This window comes from Balaenoptera physalus, assembly GCF_965194825.1.
Source record: "Balaenoptera physalus genome assembly, chromosome: 11".
Lineage (NCBI taxonomy): Eukaryota > Metazoa > Chordata > Mammalia > Artiodactyla > Balaenopteridae > Balaenoptera > Balaenoptera physalus.
The window spans coordinates 105125126-105143917 of record NC_138896.1 but is presented as its reverse complement, the minus strand read 5'-3'; the positions used below and the strand labels follow the sequence as shown (position 1 = coordinate 105143917).

General features: G+C 48.6%; 1 protein-coding gene and 1 long non-coding RNA gene across 9 annotated transcripts in view; one reads left to right on the top strand and one right to left on the bottom strand.

The window, feature by feature from the left end:
* Positions 1 to 18792, bottom strand: part of ATG7 (autophagy related 7) — a 242497-nt gene that overhangs the window by 20315 nt on the left and 203390 nt on the right. The window lies entirely within an intron of this gene.
* Positions 3947 to 7085, top strand: LOC309639058. Its single transcript, XR_014251436.1, has 2 exons — positions 3947 to 4425; positions 5025 to 7085. It is a non-coding gene; the product is annotated as an uncharacterized lncRNA (long non-coding RNA).

Sequence of the window (18792 nt, the reverse complement as noted above, 5' to 3'; positions counted from 1 at the left end):
CGAGGTGCTCTGAAGGCCCTGGGAAGGCAGGCTCGAGAACGGCCGCACGGCTCCTCCAGAGACAGAACGAACCGTGCCTCATTCCGGGCTCCCCCACGTCTGTGCCAAGGACGCTGTGAATCTGAAAACTGAGAGGGCCGAGCCCTCCTCAGAGGAAGCCTGCGTGCCTCAAATGCCAAATCTACCTGCAGAGCTGGGTCCTCCTGCTGGGCATACAGCTGCCCCCTCAGTCCGCGGGCCTGAGAGCCCCTAGCAGGGCGGCTGTTCCATCACCACCTCCCACAGCCTGTCCAGCTCTGCAAGGGGCCGATGCAGGACAGTCTTAGGGTGACCGAAGTTGGGACTCCACCTTAGGGACCTGGGAGCTGTGCTAGGTGCCTCTGGGGATAGAACGACGACTAAGATGGGAGGGCCCCTCGGGAGGGCCCCTCCCCTCGGCAGTCTTCAGTCTGGCCAGGAGGGTAAGGCACAGCAGGCAGGGTGTCTGACAGACGGCCCAGGGGAGCGGCCTGAGCGGAGGGGCAAACGGCCAGGCACTCCGCTAAGGCTCTGCACAGGATGGTCTGGATCTAAGCCCTGAAGGATGGAACATTCCAGAAGGAATGCCAGCCTGGCCTCGAGGGAGGCCCCCATGTAAGGAATCCCAGGAAGAAATCAATCGGCCCTTTTACAAAAGCCTTCCTGGGAGAGGTGATTCAGAAGCAAATGGGGGTGTGAACTGGACGTGCAGCCGGGGTGACACCAGGCAGCCAAGGCGCTGGGGCGAGGAGTGCAGGCGAGGACTGCAGGCCAGGAATGAGGCTCCTGCAGGGAGGGCAGGGAGGGCTTCCGGGATGGGGGCTCGAGGCCGGGAGAAGCCTCCGGGCTGCTGGTTGGCTAAGGCCCGCTGAGCTGGGCCACCCTTCTGCAGGTAGGAGGTTCTTAGGTGGTCCCGAGGTGGCCAGGTACGTGATGGCAGGCAGTGACTGGGGCTCTGTCTCCACGTGGCCAGCAGGCCCGGCAGACGGAGCTGGGAGAGAGCAGCTGCCCGCTGCGGGTTAAAGGACTACTGCTTCAGAGAGGCAGGCGATGGGCCACTGGACACCCCGGGTCATCTGGGGCTCCACCACACGGCCTGCTAACAAACAGTGCGGCAACCTCAGTGTCCAGTCCCTGCCGGGCGGCACGTACCACCAGCATGAAGGACCGTTCAGGAAGGGCGCTGCCACCTTCCAAACTGCTGGGCTCTGGGGAGATGCCTTCTCCTCGGTGAGAATGTCTAACCCTGGGGGCAACACAGGGCCTGGCTGTGAGCAGAAGATGTGGGGACAGGCGGTGTGGGCCCCTGTTCCAAGACAAACAGCGTGCTGAGGCGACACGAACCATGCCTTTCTTTACCTTGGCAACGTCCTGCCCACACCTAAATATAGACGCCTGTGCAGAACGCGCATCTGCCTGCTGCCACAGCATCGGTACGGCCCGACTCAGAGCAGAAAGGCTCAGTGTTAAGACTCTAGAAGCTTTTCACAGTGGGTCGCTGGAATCTCAAGTTCCTTTCTTGTTTGGCTTGACCATCCTCAGAGGCAGGTGAAACTGACAGCCCGCCTGGCCAAGGGGCACAGCCACGCCAATGGGCTGGAGAAGCCCGGAGGCCCACGGCCCCAGCTCGAGGCTTTCCTCTGGTCAGTACTTTTCCAGCCCAGACAGCTCAGAAGTGCAATTCTTGACCTCTCCTTTGTGGCTACACATTTCTGATGGTGAGAAATCTGGGCCTCGAGATGCGCTCCAGGTTTTTTCTAACTGGTCATAACTTGAAAGAGTTTAAATGTTTAAGGGTGAAAAAGAAACAACGGTTCATTCTCTTAATATTTTTTAAAAACCCACTTCATAAACCGTTCAGAGTTTTCCGCTTCAAGCCTCTTTCATTTTTCCCTTTTCTCTCTTGGTCTGATTATAAACAGCAGGCACTACGTTCAGAAATTTTGGTTAACAGAGAAGCAAGAACTGTGGCTACAAAAAAATAACATCTTCAAAGAATCAGCTCCATGTATTCCCTCCCATCTCTTCTCTCTTCTCAGAAAGTAGTCTGTAGTGATAGTTTTCAGTCATCTCAGAAAAGTTTCTGCCTCAGTGTGTTTATGTAATGGCTATTTTTTACAGAATGGGGATTTTTCTCAGTGGTCCCAAACCATCAGGAGAAGAAGGTAAATCTAAGTTCATTCTGGGAACAACATCAAACCCAAGCAGAACAACCACAGAAAGCAAGCTATGTATGGGCCTAACTCCTTTAAAATCACACTTAAAAATCACTTTATCTTGCTTAATAAATTACTGCAAGCTGGACTGGGAAAAAAATCGCTCCAGAGGAGGTTTACAATATAAATAACCGCTAAGAGATCATTTTCTTTGTTTTTCTTGGCAAGGGTCTTGCTGGGTCTAAATGAACACGCAGAGCCATGCTGAGAGGCGCTGGGGATGAGGGCAGGGGGCTAAACAGCTCAGTCCGGGCCAGCCCAGACCAACCTGCCCCGCAGGTGGCACCGCGCTGAGTCTGTGCGGGGGTCGGGGCGGGGACGGGGGGGCGATTCCAGGTCCGGGACTCCAGGTGAAAAGCCCACTCTCTGCTCTGCCTCCAGGCTGTGCCTGTCTCGGGCCCCTTCTTCCAGTCCTCCCCCAGCCTGGGGCCTGCTCCCCTCCACACCCCTCTGGGAAAGCCTCCAGGTGGGCATCCAGGTACCAAGCCGGGTGTGCGAGGCAACGCCGACACCGGGGGCCGGGGGCCAGCGTGCAGGCAAAGCAACGGACTCAGAGCTCCTCCTAAGCCCTTTCACTCCATTAACAAAGTAGATACATCTTGCTGCCTGCTGACTGCCTGTCAGGCACTGTTGGTAAACATGCCATATGTTATCTAGATGGTTCCTCACCCCATGGGGAGATTATCATTAACCTTGGGAGAGAAGCCTGTTCTTAACTACCAGCTCACATCCCTCCTTGTACCTCCCACTCGTCCTTCCAGACTAGCCCTCTCTTTCGGGGCCCAGCACACCGCACTTCTGGTTTCTTCGTTGCAGATGATGCGCTCCTTAAGACCAGTGTCTGCGGCGTCTCACACAGCGCTCAGCACCAATAAATCATAAACCAGGCATAAATCAACAATCAGGCTCAATAAATGCCTGCTGAATGAGGGAATAAAAGAACAAGCCTATTCTTAGCACCAAATCAGCTACGTGAATTCTCTTACCATTTTGAATCTCAAGCACCTGGAGGGCAGGGACCAGATGCCCCCTGCAGTCTCTGCGTCCCTCACAGAGCCTAGCTTAGTGATGGATTGATCAGTGTGTTGGTATAAAATGCAATCTTTTCGTTTCACTTTTTTTTTTTTTTTTTTGGCCGTACTGCACAGCTTGTGGGATCTTAGTTCTCTGACCAGGGATTGAACCTGGGCCCTCAGCAGTGGAAGCAGTAAGTTCTAACTACTGGACTGCCAGGGAATTCCCCGTTTCACTATGTCTTAAGTGATCCCTTTCTAAAGTGATGATTCTGGGGAAGATTAAATAAATTTGATGATTAAATGATGTCAACAAAGTATATGTGTGTTTGGCACACAGTAAGCACCGGATAAATGTTAGCTGCTGTTATTATTATTACTAGACCATTTTTAACCATTTAATAAACTTCAAAATGCTTTGTTGTCAGGGTGGAGCTTACTGAAAGCCAATGCACGGGCTTGGGGACGTTTACAGATGAATGAGCACTCCTGGGGGCATCTGGCAAAGGACTGGGGCCAGGAGGTGGGGAGTCCCGTGAGGAGTGGCTCGGCCTCCCCAGGCGGCTGCACCCAGCTGCTCACCTCAGGCTGAGGAACCGCCAAGCGTCAAGCGAGAGTGAGGCCGCTCCTACTGCACGCTCCCCCCCCCACCTCAGGCTGATGCGACAGGAGTCCCAGCCCCCCGCCCTCACGCTCCCCCTGGCCCCTCACCCTGCTCCACTGGCTGGGCCCCTCGCACAGCCTCCTGCTCCCAGGGGGCCGGGATGACTAGGTTCTCCACGCGCTGCAACCTACTAGCTGAGAGCACTGCCCTGCCCTGCCCTGCGGTGAGGGGGCTCTCACCTGGGACCACGGGAGGAAGGCACTCCTCATTTTCAAGAGTAAAACAAACGTGAAGGGTTACTATGCATTACTCAGAAGAACCAGAGAGACAAAGATCACGGCTAGACGGGGTCACAGATGGAGGTGCTGATCAGGAGGGCGACGATCTATCTCAGGGGTGGGGGGCACATTTCATGAGGAGGTCCAGGTTGGGTACCAGTGGGAAGAATTTGCATTCTTCTTACATTTCCGTTTACAACTAAAGCAAACCTTTACTTCACAGTTCAGCATCCAAGTTTCTCAGAAAACCATGAAAGGAGGGACGGAAGTGACTCCTGGACCAAGATGCAGCTCAGGTCATTATGACTCTTTAAATTCAAAAGTTTATCTTAGTGAAGGGATAAAGAAGATGTGGCACATATATACAATGGAATATCACTCAGCCATAAAAAGAAACGAAATTGAGTTATTTGTAGTGAGGTGGATGGACCTAGAGTCTGTCATACAGAGTGAAGTAAGTCAGAAAGAGAAAAATAAATAGCATATGGTAACACATATATATGGAATCTTAAAAAAAAAAAAAAAAGGTTCTGATGAACCTAAGGGCAGGACAGGAATAAAGACACAGACGTAGAGAATGGACTTGAGGACACGAGGAGGGGGAAGGGTAAGTCGGGATGAAGTGAGAGAGTGGCATGGACGTATATACACTACCAAATGTGAAATAGATAGCTAGTGGGAAGCAGCCGCATAGCACAGGGAGATCAGCTCAGCGCTTTGTGACCACCTAGAGGGGTGGGGTAGGGAGGGTGGGAGGGAGATGCAAGAGGGAGGGGATATGGGGATATACGTATGCATATAGCTGATTCACTTTGTTATAAAGCAGAAACTAACACAACACTGTAAAGCAATTATACTCCAATAAAGATGTTAAAAAAGAAAAAGTTTATCTTAGGATGTTCAACACATTGACTGGCAACCCGCTCAGCAGAAGGAAGCCTGTGGACGCACAGCCGGGACTTTTCCTGCTGAGAACGTGCCTTTGCTCACTCGCCCTGTGAGCGGCTCTGACGAATGAATGAACTGTTCACAGCAGACAGAGTGTGTTTCGTCATGTCTGCAGACGTGGGAAGGATATTACAGCACACCTGTGGCAGCTCTTTCTGCGCGAGTCATCCAGGCCTCAGGCCTGCCTCTGCCCCACTCCCTCCAGCCAGGGCCAGAGGGTCCCCCACAGGCCAGCACCTCCCAGTGAGAAAGGAGTAAGCATGAGGGAAGTCGGCAGGAGGGGATGGTGAAGGACAGTCAGTGCAAGGGAAGAAAATGAGAGAGACCCGGCCTGTGGCTGACTGACCAGCACAGAGCTGCCCCGGCCCCAGCACCCTCGGGTGGAAACGCACCCGCACCCAGGCCGGCTCTCCATTCCTTGTCCTTCCTTCCATCCCTCTTCAGGTGCCTTCTTATCCAGCTACACTGGCTGGTCACCACTGTCACCTGGCTGTACCATTCCCTGTTATCAACCATGCTTGCGATGCAGTATTTCGCTTACCTGAAATGCCCCCCAGGCCCACCTTTGAAATGCCTATCCATTTTGCAGAAACCCTCCTCCCTACCTCTCTCATCCCCACCAACAGTCTGACGGGTTATGTGGTTGTGAGTCTGACAACATTTTACATATGCCTCCTCTGCTACTGTGTCCTCGAAGTGTGAGTTTATTCTTGTAATGTTGTTTTTAAGTCTCCATGTGTGCTTTGTATTGTCTCCCCTACTGGACTGGACGCTGGGCCACGGTGTCAGAGATAAGCTTTTTTTGCTGTGGTCTCACGGTCTCTGGCGGTGGCCGCCACACAGGAAGTGCACATCCGTCCGACTTACTGGATATTAGTGCTAATACATGGCCGACTGTAAGCTTTCTGAAGGCAGGACAGATGATGGGTGTTTTTTGTAAGGTATGTGCCATTATAACTCGATATACCTGGACATATTAACAGGGCCTGATACTTGCTGACTTAATAACAGCAGCTCAAGAAATATTTGTTGAATGAAGTCAACATTCTCATGGGCTGAAAACAAGAATCAGTACAGAAAACCTTGCCTTGTGAAATGATTACCTTTCAAACTAACAAGTAAGCAGGACCTTGCTTCACTAATGTGTTTGCTTTCTTTGCCATGCATATTCCCATGGTCCCCCGAATGAGAAGACAACAGAAAGCCCACAGCTGAAGCAGAAATTATTGCGTGGGTGATCTTCAACCAACAGGCAAAGTAGGAAAGATTTTATGATTCAAACCAATAGGCAGGGAAACAGGAGTTACCCCAAATCAGTTCACTGATGCATTTCTGTGTACATAAGGGTGATAAATCCTAAAGCAGGAAGGTAGTATATTGCTTCCTACGCAGTTAAAATCCTTTGTAGGATAGAAGTTTCTTAAACTTTGATATGTTTGCTTCCTGAGTAAACTCTGTGGGGTGTACATGGTAACAATCAGGCTCATGAACACAAATCCCAGTGTTCCTTCCCACACAATCCTAACACACCCAGCTGAATGTTGTAAGGCACTGGTGTAACATGAAAAATAGTCCTGTGTCACTAATATCCTGGGAGTTAGTTCTTAGGAATGCAAATTCTTAACTACAGGAAATAGTCACTCTGGGACAAAGGGAAGAGAATATTATCTCAGAAATGCAAAGATGGTTCAACATTTTTTCTAAAAATCTAGTAATTTCATATACCACACTACTACTTTTTACAAAAGGACAAAAAAATAAACATCTCAATAGACGCAGGAAGTGTTTCTAGCATTGAGTCATAATTTTAATAAAACTGCAAATCTAAAACCAAAAGGAGCTTCCTTAACCTAATAAAACCTATGGTGAGTATCACAATAAATGGTAAAACTTTAGAAGCATTCTCAGTAAAGTTAGGAACAATTCAAGGAATCTGCTATTAGGGCTTTAATTCAACATTATTTTGGCAGCCTTAGCCAAAGGGGAAAAAAAAAACAAGAAAAAGAAATGAGGTATACAAATTGGAAGAGAAGAGCCCAAACTATTTCTACTTGCAAAAGATACGATGATCTACATAGAAAATCTGAAAGAATTCTCAAACTATTAAAACTAATAAGAAAGGTCAACAATGTTATTAGATATACAATCAACATACAAAAATCAATTTTGCTGTATACCAATAATAATTAGCAATGTGAAAAAATAGAAAGAGTCAGGGACATGATTAACAATCCTATTGTTTATAAGGATTATTATTGTTTAGCAACTTAAAATATAGTCAAAACTCTACCATGGCAGGGGTTCCTGAATGCAGGTTATGGTCCAAGAATCTCATACTCTGCCCGTGAATCTAGGAAACAGCAGCAGTAATCACGTTTGTATCAGCATAGTGCTTTACAGTAGACTGAGTGTGATGCTGTGATATAACAAGAAATATATTGAGTGAAAGAAGGAAGAGTTGAGTGACCGTTAATAGGTATGGGATTTCTTTTGGGGGTGATAAAAATGTTCCAAAATTGACTGTGGTAATGGTTGCACAACTCTGTGAAAATACTAAAAACCACTGAATTGTACACCGTAAGTGGGTAAATTGTATGGTATGTGAATTATATTTTAATAAAGCTGTTATTAAAAAACAACAAACAAAAAATAAAACAAAAAAGAATTTCTCTAGGCAAACACATCTTAGAACTGACAGTAAAATGTCACCTGCTTAATACCTTTTTCCTAAAGGTATACAGTCTTTTTTTCTTTTCTGCTTTAACCTCACAACAATCTTTGGAAATACTGTTAGCTCCCTTTGGGCTTTATTTTACAGTTGGAGAAAGAGAAACACACAGCCCAGGTTGGCCTGGAAAAACCCCATGAAGAAAGGGAAACTTGGGTTGACTCTTGCTTGCTCTAGAAAGTGAGGAATCTAAAGAAGGAAATAGTATTGGAGGATAAAAGTTGACAGCTTTATTAAAGAAGGAAAAAAGTGAATGAGATGCTTAGGCTGCAAACTCCCCGAAGGCAAGAATTCTCTTTCATCTGTGGCCACAGTACCTAGTCAGAGTCTAGCCTAAAGAAAGGTTCAGTAAATATTTGTTTAATGCATAAATGAACAAGTGGGTGAATAAACAAACAAAAAAGAAATATATTTTTTGGTCTTTGTCCTTGGCTCCTGGCCAAGCTCTTAAAACCTTCATAATTTCCTAAGTGATACAGGCGCTAGGAGCATCTTTTGTTCTAATATTTGGTCCTTGACTCAGGTTCCTGACACAGAGCTCCTAAATCCCTCGGAATTTCCTGGGCGACAGGAGTACTTTTTGTCCTAATGAGGTGACTCTTGGCGTTCTCCTGGACGGCTTCAGGATGGGGGCTGGTCCCCAGAAAGACCATGCCAGGATTATAAGCTGGTAACTTTCAGCCTCGCCCCCATCCTCTGGGGAAGGGAGAGGGGCTGGAGATTGAGTTAATAACTGATCATGTCTACAAGATGAAGCCTCCATAAAAGTCCCTAAAGTACAGGGTTTGGAAATCTTTGAGTTGGTGAACACCTGGGAGGTGTTGAGAGGGTGGGAGAGGGCATGAGGCTCCGTGCCCGCTCTCCCATACCTTGCTCTACGCGTCTCTTCCACTTTGTTGTTCTTGAGTTGCGTCCTTGTATCCTGAGTTCTGAGAGCCATTCTAGCAAATTATGAACCTGAGGAGGGGGTCGTGGGAACTCTCGATTTGTAGCCAAGTCGGACAGAAGTCGTGGGTCACCTGAGGAGAGTCTTGTTGGAGGGGGAGAGTCTTGAAGGCCTGAGCCCTTAACCTGTGGCATCTGATGCTACCTCCAGGTAGATGGTGTCAGAATGGAATGGAATTGTAGGACACCCAGCTGGTGTCTGCAGAGAATTAGAGAATTTCTTGGTGTGGGAAAAAGACCTACACATTTGGAATACCGAAGTTTTCTGTCAGTAGGGAGAAACGGAATTTTTCCTTTCCCTGGGTCTAGTCAGCTATCATAATAGCACTTCTGATCTTTGAAACAGTCTTGTGAGAGAGGCAGAATCTCTATTTTATACACAAAGTACGCTACAAAATTTCTCAGTACCTGGTCATCTGATTCAAAAAATGACTATACCTAAATATTCATACCAGATGAATAAAAGGTGCTCAATCCAACAACAACCAAGTAAGTATCTATCGAATACAAGGACAGGGAGTAAAAAAACCCACCAGTGATTTCCTGTGACCCTCTATGAGTAAGTCAGTCACTCAGGCTGGAGAGGAGAGCAGTCTGTCTCCTCCTCAGGAAATAACTCACGTGAGATTTGAGCAGACAGAGGGATAAATGCCCCTACAAATTCCACCCCAATCCTGAAGCAGCGAGGGGAAACGCAGAATACATGGAGTTTGTTTCTGTGTTGTCGTTTGAAGTATCCGTTCACTGACAGAGAGTCATGTTCTTAATGATCTGCAAAGTACAGACCCTCACCTGGAAGATGACAGGATAATAGGGGGTCTGCTATAGACTCAGAATGCACGGTATTTATTAGGAGCATTAAAAATAGACCGTACATTCTTTATTAGAATTCTTCGGCTTTTCTGAGACGTGGAGCAGCTGCCACTTTACGCGGTGCTTTTCTACTTTGTAACCCGCCACAGTTGCAGGGAACCCCTGCACCCCCATTCGCAGCGCTCCGGCTCGGGTTTCCCTCTGGTGACAGCAGCAGAACAGGCTGCGCTGCCCATGGCTGGCAGGAAATGCCTTCCTTCATTTTACGTGCTTCAAATTCAGCTTAACTGAGCCACGGTTCACCCAGGGGAGCCAGTTAACTGGGTTAGTCAGTGAACCTGGGGGAGCCTGCCAGGTAGGCAATCAGAGGAGGGGCACACAGGACAGTGGAGAGATTTGGGGTTCCTTTTGGTGGAGACATTCACATGAGAAAAAGAGAGAATGTTTCAAACTGCTTTTGAACTGAGACTTTTAAAAATTGTTTTGTCTGTTTCGGCCTGGGGCTGCAAACTCGACATGATAAAAGCAGTTCTTTCAACTTGACTTTAAGTCACCGAGTTCCCACAGCCAGTGTCCACACGCGGCGGCTGCCTGGGGCCACACCCGGCAAGTGGAAACACAAGACTGTGTCCCACCACTGCCCCCTCTCTCTGTCCCTGGCCATGGGTTTGGCTGATTTTCCCTCTTCTTTTCTAGTTTTTCCATGTTAGCTGGATTTAGCAACTGTTGTTTTAGCTGTAATCGGAGATCAAGTGTGGTTCAATCATCCTAACATCACAAGGTGCAGTTTTGTTTCCAGAGCTGACGTTTTAAACCCTTTGTTACTTGCTCAGTGCCAATATCACCAGAGCACTTCCTTTAGAGTATGTGAAAGGAAATCAGTACCAGGGTGATGCTGTAAATCAGGTTTCACCGAAACCCCCGCCCTCCCAAAGGCAAATCAACGTTTAGGGCTCCCCGAGGAACAGCGGGGTGGATTTCCCGATGACTCGAAATCAAACACCGGAGCCCTCACCTCTGCCTAAACGTGGACTGGAAACGGGTCACACACATGGTAAAAATTAAAAAGCATCCTCCCCCTTCCTCCCTCTAGGCCTAGAGATAGGCTAAATGGATATGCCTCATATGAGATGGGTCACCAGGATAGAGGGTAAAATAATCTTCGGGTAAGAATTTTCTGAAGATCATCTTAACAGAAGTGAACACCCACCATCACGCACTCCAAAAATGAGAAGGGAAAGATGCTGATTTTATTTTATAGGTCAAACATGTACAAAACCACCATCACAGAGCTTCCCTCGTGAAACAGTGGTTAAGAATCCACCTGCCAATGCAGGGGACATGGGTTCGAGCCCTGGTCTGGGAAGATCCCACATGCCGTGGAGCAACTAAGCCCATGCGCCACAACTACTGAGCCTGCGTTCTAGGGCCCGCGAGCCACAACTACTGAGCCCGTGTGCCACAACTACTGAAGCCCGTGCGCCTAGAGCCCTGCTCCACAACAAGAGAAGCCACTGCAACGAGAAGCCCACGCACCGCAACAAAGAGTAGCTCCCGCTCGCCGCAGCTAGAGAAAGCCCGTGCAGCAATGAAGACCCAACGCGGACAAAAATAAATAAAATAAAAAAACAAAACAAAACAAAAAAACTACCATCACAACTTTTGGTTGATCCTTACAACTTAGGGATGCTCTCGGGAAGGACTTGAGTTGGGTGTTACAAACACCAAGGAAGCATTTCCTATATGACACAAAATTGCTGGCAACATTTACAACAAGGTGCTTCACAAAGTGTGGCCACACAATTTCATTAACCCCTCTGAAGAACCCTAAATGTGTGTCCATTTTACAGGTGAGGAAACAAAGCTGAGAGAGGAAAAGCGAGTGGCTAGAGGCCACAGGGCTGGTAGGTGGCTGCCTGGGACTGGATCTCTGCTCTGTGTGACTGTAGATCCAGAGACGTCTATTAATTTGTGAAAAGGCGCCTTCAAACACCAAATCAAAACAGTGTGGGGATTCACAGCCTGCCTACGTCTCCCAGCAGCCCCGCCACGATGCGGCCACGCTTAAGTGCAGGCACGTCAGGCTTGGTGTGGAGGATACACAGTGGGCATTCACAGGCTAGTGTGAATATTGTGCCTTGTTTGAATCCATTGTTCACAGTCACAGGGAACTGCCCAGTAAACACTGTTAAAATTGGCTGCAGCATTTTGATATAAAAGAGCACTAGAGTCTAGTCTCAATTCCATGAAGAATGATGTCTGTCACCTTGGGGCATGACTGCTTCTGTCCCCAGCCATCCCAGCCCCGTGCAGCCACTCAGGAGGCCTTGCCCACCCCCTGCCGACTCCCTTGGCCAGGTGGAGCTGTGGACTCCGCTGTGATGCTCATGGGCTTCTCTGATTGATGAGTAAGTCCCGAGCTTATTCAGGAATTCCCCAGGGTCTCCTAGCACAGCATCGTCTTCCACATTTCTGTAAAACCACCTCTAGTTCAGAAAAAGGAGTGAGGACACAAAAGGGGAAGGTGGGAAGTTCCCAAAAGACATGACTCCTGGCTTCAGGACGTCAGGGCTCCCTGATGCTACACCAAGGACATGTGCTGTCTCCACTAGCTGAACCCTCCACAGGGAAGTTCCCACACAGAGGAGACCCAGATGGAAGCAGGCGAACAGGCTGGGGAGGCACGAAAATTTTCTCCTCCCAAGAACCACCTTATACTGCTGGGTTAAGGGCTTGCATTCTGGGGAGAGACAGATCTAAATGGAACCCTAGCTTGGCCACTTACTAGCTGATGACCCGGGGGCAAGTCAGGCAAGCTCTTTGTCCCTCGGTGTCGCTTTCTATAAAACGAGGATAACGACGGTAGCCCCTCGTGGGTTAGTGGTGACACCAGTGACATAAAGAGTTAGCACAACACCAGGAGGCACTCAGACGGTCACCGACTTTGTCACTGTTGGTACAGCCGCCATCTAGAGCCACTAGATGCCTGGAAAATGCCCACAAAGCTTCCTGGGACGAGCATCAAAGTTCATCCCATGGCAGGCCCTGGGGGCATTAGAAAGAGACCATTTGGGTGCCAAGTCTGGCATCTGAGGGTCTTGAATGCCCCCCACTCAGCGTGCTCCCTCCTGCTCCCCTGCCACCAGTGTGCCTTCCCCGCCCAGAGCCCAGACTGTCTGCCCGTCCCACCCCAACGCACACCCACGCTCGGCTGACGAGTCACCACTCCGCCGCCGCTCCTCTCAGCCAGCCTTTCCCAGGCTGGGCCCAGCCCCCGTGGGATTTCTGTTAGCACTGTCAGCCTGTGGCCTGCACAGCCAGCGCTCTCATGCATCTAGCTGTTTCCTGTGCCGCAGGCCCTCCCCACTCGTTATCAGTAATGGCAACCAAGCTCTGCTGAGTGCTCTACAGATCTCACACGCGCTACGCCTGCCATCCCATGATCGGCTATCCCCCCAACACCTCTGTTAGGCAAGCATTTCTACCATCATCCCCATGTGACAGAAGAGGCCGCCATGCGGCTGTCCACTCGGCTCTCCTCCCTCTCCCATCCCCGGTGTGGCCTGGAGCAACAGTTCCCTCCCCTGATGCGAACAAGGCAGCCACAACTGCTAGAAAATGCTTGCCTGCCTGCAGAATGTTGACCCCCGAGGACTCACAACAACTGTGCCTAATTCTTGGGGGTGGGGTGGGGTGGGAGACGCAGGGAAGACGGGAGGCAGAGGAGGGGGAGGGCTCCCACTAAATGCTGTTTAAGGACTTTTTAAACACACTGTTGGTCGCTGACACGCCAAGGCCCAGATCCACAGGGTGATTTCCGTGACTGAGCTTGTCAGGTCCACGTCACCTCTGCTGCGAGGGAAGTGGGTGACGTCAGAGATGCAGAGGCTGCGAGCTGAGGTTCCGCTTTCGCTTGTTATTTGTTTTGGAGCCATTTCCTCCTCTGCTAGCTCCTCCAGGGCAGGGGGAGGACGCGTCCACCTCAGTCTGATTCCCCCAGCCTGTCTGGTCCAGAGCCTGGCACAGAAGCCACTGTTAGTAGCCATAAAAACTACCGTTGAGCAGGCATTTACTGCCCAGTTATAAACCAAAAGTCTTATAGGAATTACCTCTCTTCAATCCTTAAAATGTCCTCATGAGGGAGGTGGATGCATCATCTCCACTTGTTCGTTCAATGAACGAACGAACGCTAGGAAGACAGTGGCATTTCAGACATGCTGGTTCTCTACCGGAACATTGCTGGAGGAGGGATTCTAACCAGGGTCCCCTAATCACGGTAGAGCAGCACGCTGAGTGGTGGGGTCTGCCCAAAGTGGGTTCAAGTCCCAGCTCTGCCCCCTTTCAGCTGTGTGATCCTGGGTAAGTTTACTGAATTTCGCTGAGCCTCAGCTTCCTGATCTCACAACATTCTTATGAAAATCAGATGAATTTATGTGCAGAAGTCTCAAGCACAGAGCTGCCATGTAGGCATCTGGCAGGCTCCCTCCTTCCCTTACTCACTGCAAGACCAGCACAGCCTCAAGCTGTATGAATGTGGCCCCCAAACTATTTCCCTTTTAAAATGCCCCCCAAAAGTGTCATTATCTGAAAGTGGGGATGGGAAGGAGAAAGTGAAGATAACTGTGTTGAAACAAAAAATGTTTCAGGTAGTAGGAAAACTCCTCTCACCGACTGACTTCAGTGGTGACAACAGACGATACTCTGAGCATGAGTGTAAGATAGCTCGTCCCCAGACCTCCGTCTGCTCTGAGAAAGGGAGCTGGGGGCGACTGCTTCTCAAGCCAATTCCAAGAGTAGCATCAGAACAGAATCTGAGTAAGATTCACTATCCAGACATATTCCGCCAAGGAAGCACAGGGTCTGAAATAATCACCTGCACCTATATATTTCTTCACTAATAAAATGGAGATTATAATTGTATCCGGGTTCCTTATATGACACAAGATAGCTGTTAGCTTTGCATTGTATTAGTATCAGGAAATTCATTGCTGAAAATGTGGAACTTTATTGCCTTCCTCCCTTCCTTCCTCTCTCCTTGCCTTGTAAACTCAGAGCTTCAGAGGCTACAGTATTTTCAAATAATAACACTTTACTGGTCAGGGGATTTATACTCTGGGAAATCTGGCAAATTGGAGTTTCAAGATTAAAATTTTGGATTAAAAAATGTTTGAAGCTCAGTAAGGGATAGCAATGTACTCTGTGCGCTTATTCACATGAGTCTTTTTTTTTTAAATCCTGGTGAAAATTTTTATTAGGCTAGAATTTCAGAGCTGGAAGGGAACTCTGAGATCAACAGGTCTTCCTTCATTTACCAGATGAGAAAACGGGGGTCAAGAGAGATTAAGATTGTTTCTATTGTTTGCCTTACTGTTTAAATTCAATATTTTAAGTAATAATTGTTAGAATTCAACAAAAGGTATTCTCTTTTAACCACCTGCATTGGCTCTGAGGCTCACGTCAAGTTTCTCTCCACACTTCAGCAAGCCCCCGATGGTCAGTTTGGGTGCAGGCCACTTTAGGACTGCAAAGGCTGTCAAATGTTTATTCTGGAATCTAACAATTCCCAGATGTCCATCTATATTCCAGGTTCTGGCTGAAGTCTGATGTGTCAAAGAGAAGAGTGCTAACAACAGAACAGTGATTTGCAGCAAGACTGTGCCTTCCGTGGGTCTTAATACAAATTCTCTGTGCTGGCGTTCAGCTCCGTCACAGCACAGCCCTAACCAACCTCGCTAGCTTTAGTCCCTCACCTTCCTCTCCCAGATGCTTATCCTCCTCTTTGTGCCACCCCCACCAACTATCTGAGCGAGACCCAGAACCCAGGGAGGTCCCACCACCTCACCACCCACCCACCCGGTCATCGGGGCCTGGAGATTCTACCCTCTCACTTCCTCCACTTCCCTCCGGCCTGCTCTTAGCCAAACCACTGTCCCTCCTGGGCCAGCGCATCATCTCCAGTCTGTCCTGCACTCCAGGGCCATCGTTCTGAAGCAGCGATCTGATCATGTCGCCCTGCTCAAAGCCCTCCAGTCCCCACAGCTCTCCACGTGAAGTCCCCATGTCCTCGTGTAGCCGACCAAGCCCTGCGTGGCTCAGCTGTCCGGTCTCAGCCTCCCCGCCCAGGCTCCTAGCTCTGCTGAGCCATCTGAGTCACATACGGTTTGTCCTCCTTTCTCTCACCTAGTCTAGGCCTTTCCACGTGCAGTTTCTGTGGCGTAGAATGGTCTTCTTGCTTTCTGTTTGCCGCTCTTTCTAGTCACATCTTAGATGTGTCTCTTCCTCTAGAATTCGCTGGGAGCCCCCAAGGCCGGTCAGTTTCCTCCTTTGACTTCTTCTAGGAATAGAGGAAGAATCCATAGTTCCTCCGCTCCCTCTGCACTGTCTCTGTCTCCCCAGCTGGACAGACGTCCTTAAGGACAGGGATGGAGTCTTTTTTTCCTCCACTGCCCTAAAAATCCTCTGTGCTCTGCCAACTTATTTATCCTCTCTGTCCCCTGGCCCTTGGCAACCAATGAGCTTTTAATGCCTCTTCCAGACTGTAATATCATTGGAATCATACAGTGCATAGCCTTTTCAGACTGGCTTCTTTCACTCAGTAACATGCACTTAAGTTTTCCTTCATGGCTTGATAGCTCATTCCTTTCTAGCACTGAATAATATTCCATTATCTGGATGTATCACAGTTTGCTTACCCATTCACCTATTGAAGGACATCTTGGTGCCTCCAAGTTCTGGCAATTATGAATAAAGCTGCTATAAATACCTGTGTGCAGGCTTTTGTATGGACATAAGTTTTCAGTTCATGTGGGGAGACACCAAGGAGTGTGATTGCTGGATGGATGGTAAGAGCCTGTTAGTTTTGTAAGAAGCCACCAAACTGTCTTCTAAACTGGCTGCACCATTTTGCATTCCCACCAGCGATGAATGTTCCTGTTATTCCACATCCTTGCCAACATTTGGTGTTGTCAGTGTTTTGGATTTGGGCCATTCTAATGGGTGTGTGATAGTATCTCATTATTGCTATAAATTACAATTCTCCGATGACAGATGATGCGGAACATCTTTTCATGTGCTTATCTGCCATCTGTATATCTTACTTGGTGAGGAAACGTGAGCTGTCCCAAGACACGCCCCTGCTCCCGCGCCTCTATTCTGACCACTCTCCACTCTAAGATCACACCGCACAGGCCACCCAGCCGTCAGGACAGGTGAGGCTTCCCGCAGCCAGCAGCGTTCCACACTGGCTTCAACACCCCCCAACATTCTTTTGTTCAACCTCTCTCGTGGCAGAGACCGTACTTAACTACGCAAGACAGTTGACTACCTGATCTCGCGTGAAGCTGTAAGCTCTTTGAGGGGAAGGATCCATCTTTCACACTTTAAAGAAACAATTATTTTTAAAACTTACATATGGTAAAACCCCTGATTTTCTGGTGAATAACTCTATGAGCTTTAACACACACGTGTCTATGTAACCACTGCCACCACAACCTTGCTCACTTTCACTTCCCTCCTACAACTATTCAGTTAAGACACTGAAGAAAATTGCACCATGTCTCACCTAAGACATGAACACTCTACAAAGTGGCAAGTTTTATCATGTGCCTTTTCTTGAATTAAGATTAAAATGCAAATTCTATCAAGTCCTCTCAGGAACATTGACCAGAGACACTTGGGTGTTTCTCTCACTGGGAATATCCTTCTCTCCTCACAATTCTACCCATATACACCAGCGCCAGATCAAACGCTCTTTCCTGGGAGCTTCCCCAGAGCCTGTATCCATCTCTCCCCTCTCGGAATTCTCCGTTGATGCACCTTGTCCTTCACTGCCGAATATACACACACACTGATGAGTCACAGGGACTGTTCCGTCTTTTCTGTAGGATGGGGGCTTTGTGTCTGACTCTCCGTGTGGCTGGCCACGAGCTCTGCCAGGAGCTTGATGAACTCACACCTGCCCCAAGGCTCTTAAAAGGAGAGTGGTTCTAAATGCCCTACTCGGTCCATTGCCCGTCCCTCGCCCCGGGCACAGAAATACAGTGGCACTTTCTGAGCCTTAGTCATTTTGACAGCTAGCGGCTTACACAAGAGCCGTCGTTGCGTTGGCTGAGGTACAGTCAGTGCACTGGGAGGTGCAGTGTGGGCGACGAGCGGGCAGCGTCTCCTGGAACAAGCAGCCACATCTCAAGCCTCCCTCTCCCAGTGGGAAAATCACCGAGTTCCTTCTGCTGAAGGGATTAGGGGTTGAGCACAAGAAACTGCTTGTTGATCTGAAAATGGAAGGTAAAATAGGTATCCCAAGGAAAAGAACTATAAATGCCCATCTTGAAAGTTAATTATGCTTCTCTTACCAATCCTGAAATGGGGAGGGGAAAATTCTACTTAATAGCTGAAAGCACGGGCTGTAAAGTCAACTGGCCAGACTCAAATTTTGATTCTATCACTTTCCCGAGGTGTGGGATCCTGACCAATAACTTCATCTTTTCGAACCTCACTTTCCTTTCTATAAAACGGGCATACTGGGACTTCCCTGGTGTCGCAATGGATAAGACTCCGCACTACCAATGCAGGGGGCCCAGGTTCGATCCCTGGTCAGGGAACTAGATCCCACTTGCATGCTGTTACTAACAGTTTGCCTGCCACAACTAAGCAGCCCGCCTGCCGCAACTAAGGAGCCCATGTGCTGCCACTAAGGAGCCTGCCTTACTAACACCCAGCACAACCAAATAAAAAAACCAAAACCACAACAAAAAAAACCCGGCATACTAATACTTTTAAAAAATAGTTGTCAAGATTAAATTAAATGAGATGGATCCCGTGGAGCACTAAACACAGTACTTGGGACACAATAGATACTTATAAAACAGTAGCTACTATATTTATTCTTGCTGTTGTTATGCTCTCTACCTTTCATAAGGCATTTCAAGCATTAATACATTATTTCATTTGATCTTCATAGTTATTCTGAGATGGAACATTAATCCTATGCCAAGGCAGAACCAAAGCTCAGAGCATCATTGGTGACCTGGTTTTGTGGTCCCTCTGGCCAGACCACAGCACCAGACTCTGAGCTTCTGGTGGAACTCAGAAATCGAAAACAGTCTCTCTACTTCCAGCACTTGGCCCAAGAAGGGAGAAGGGGTCCAACACTCAGGGCTGGCTGGCGGGTGCAAGGGTGGGGGAGCTCCAAGAGCCAAGCCAGTTGTAAAGTTAAGAAGACACTCAAGGC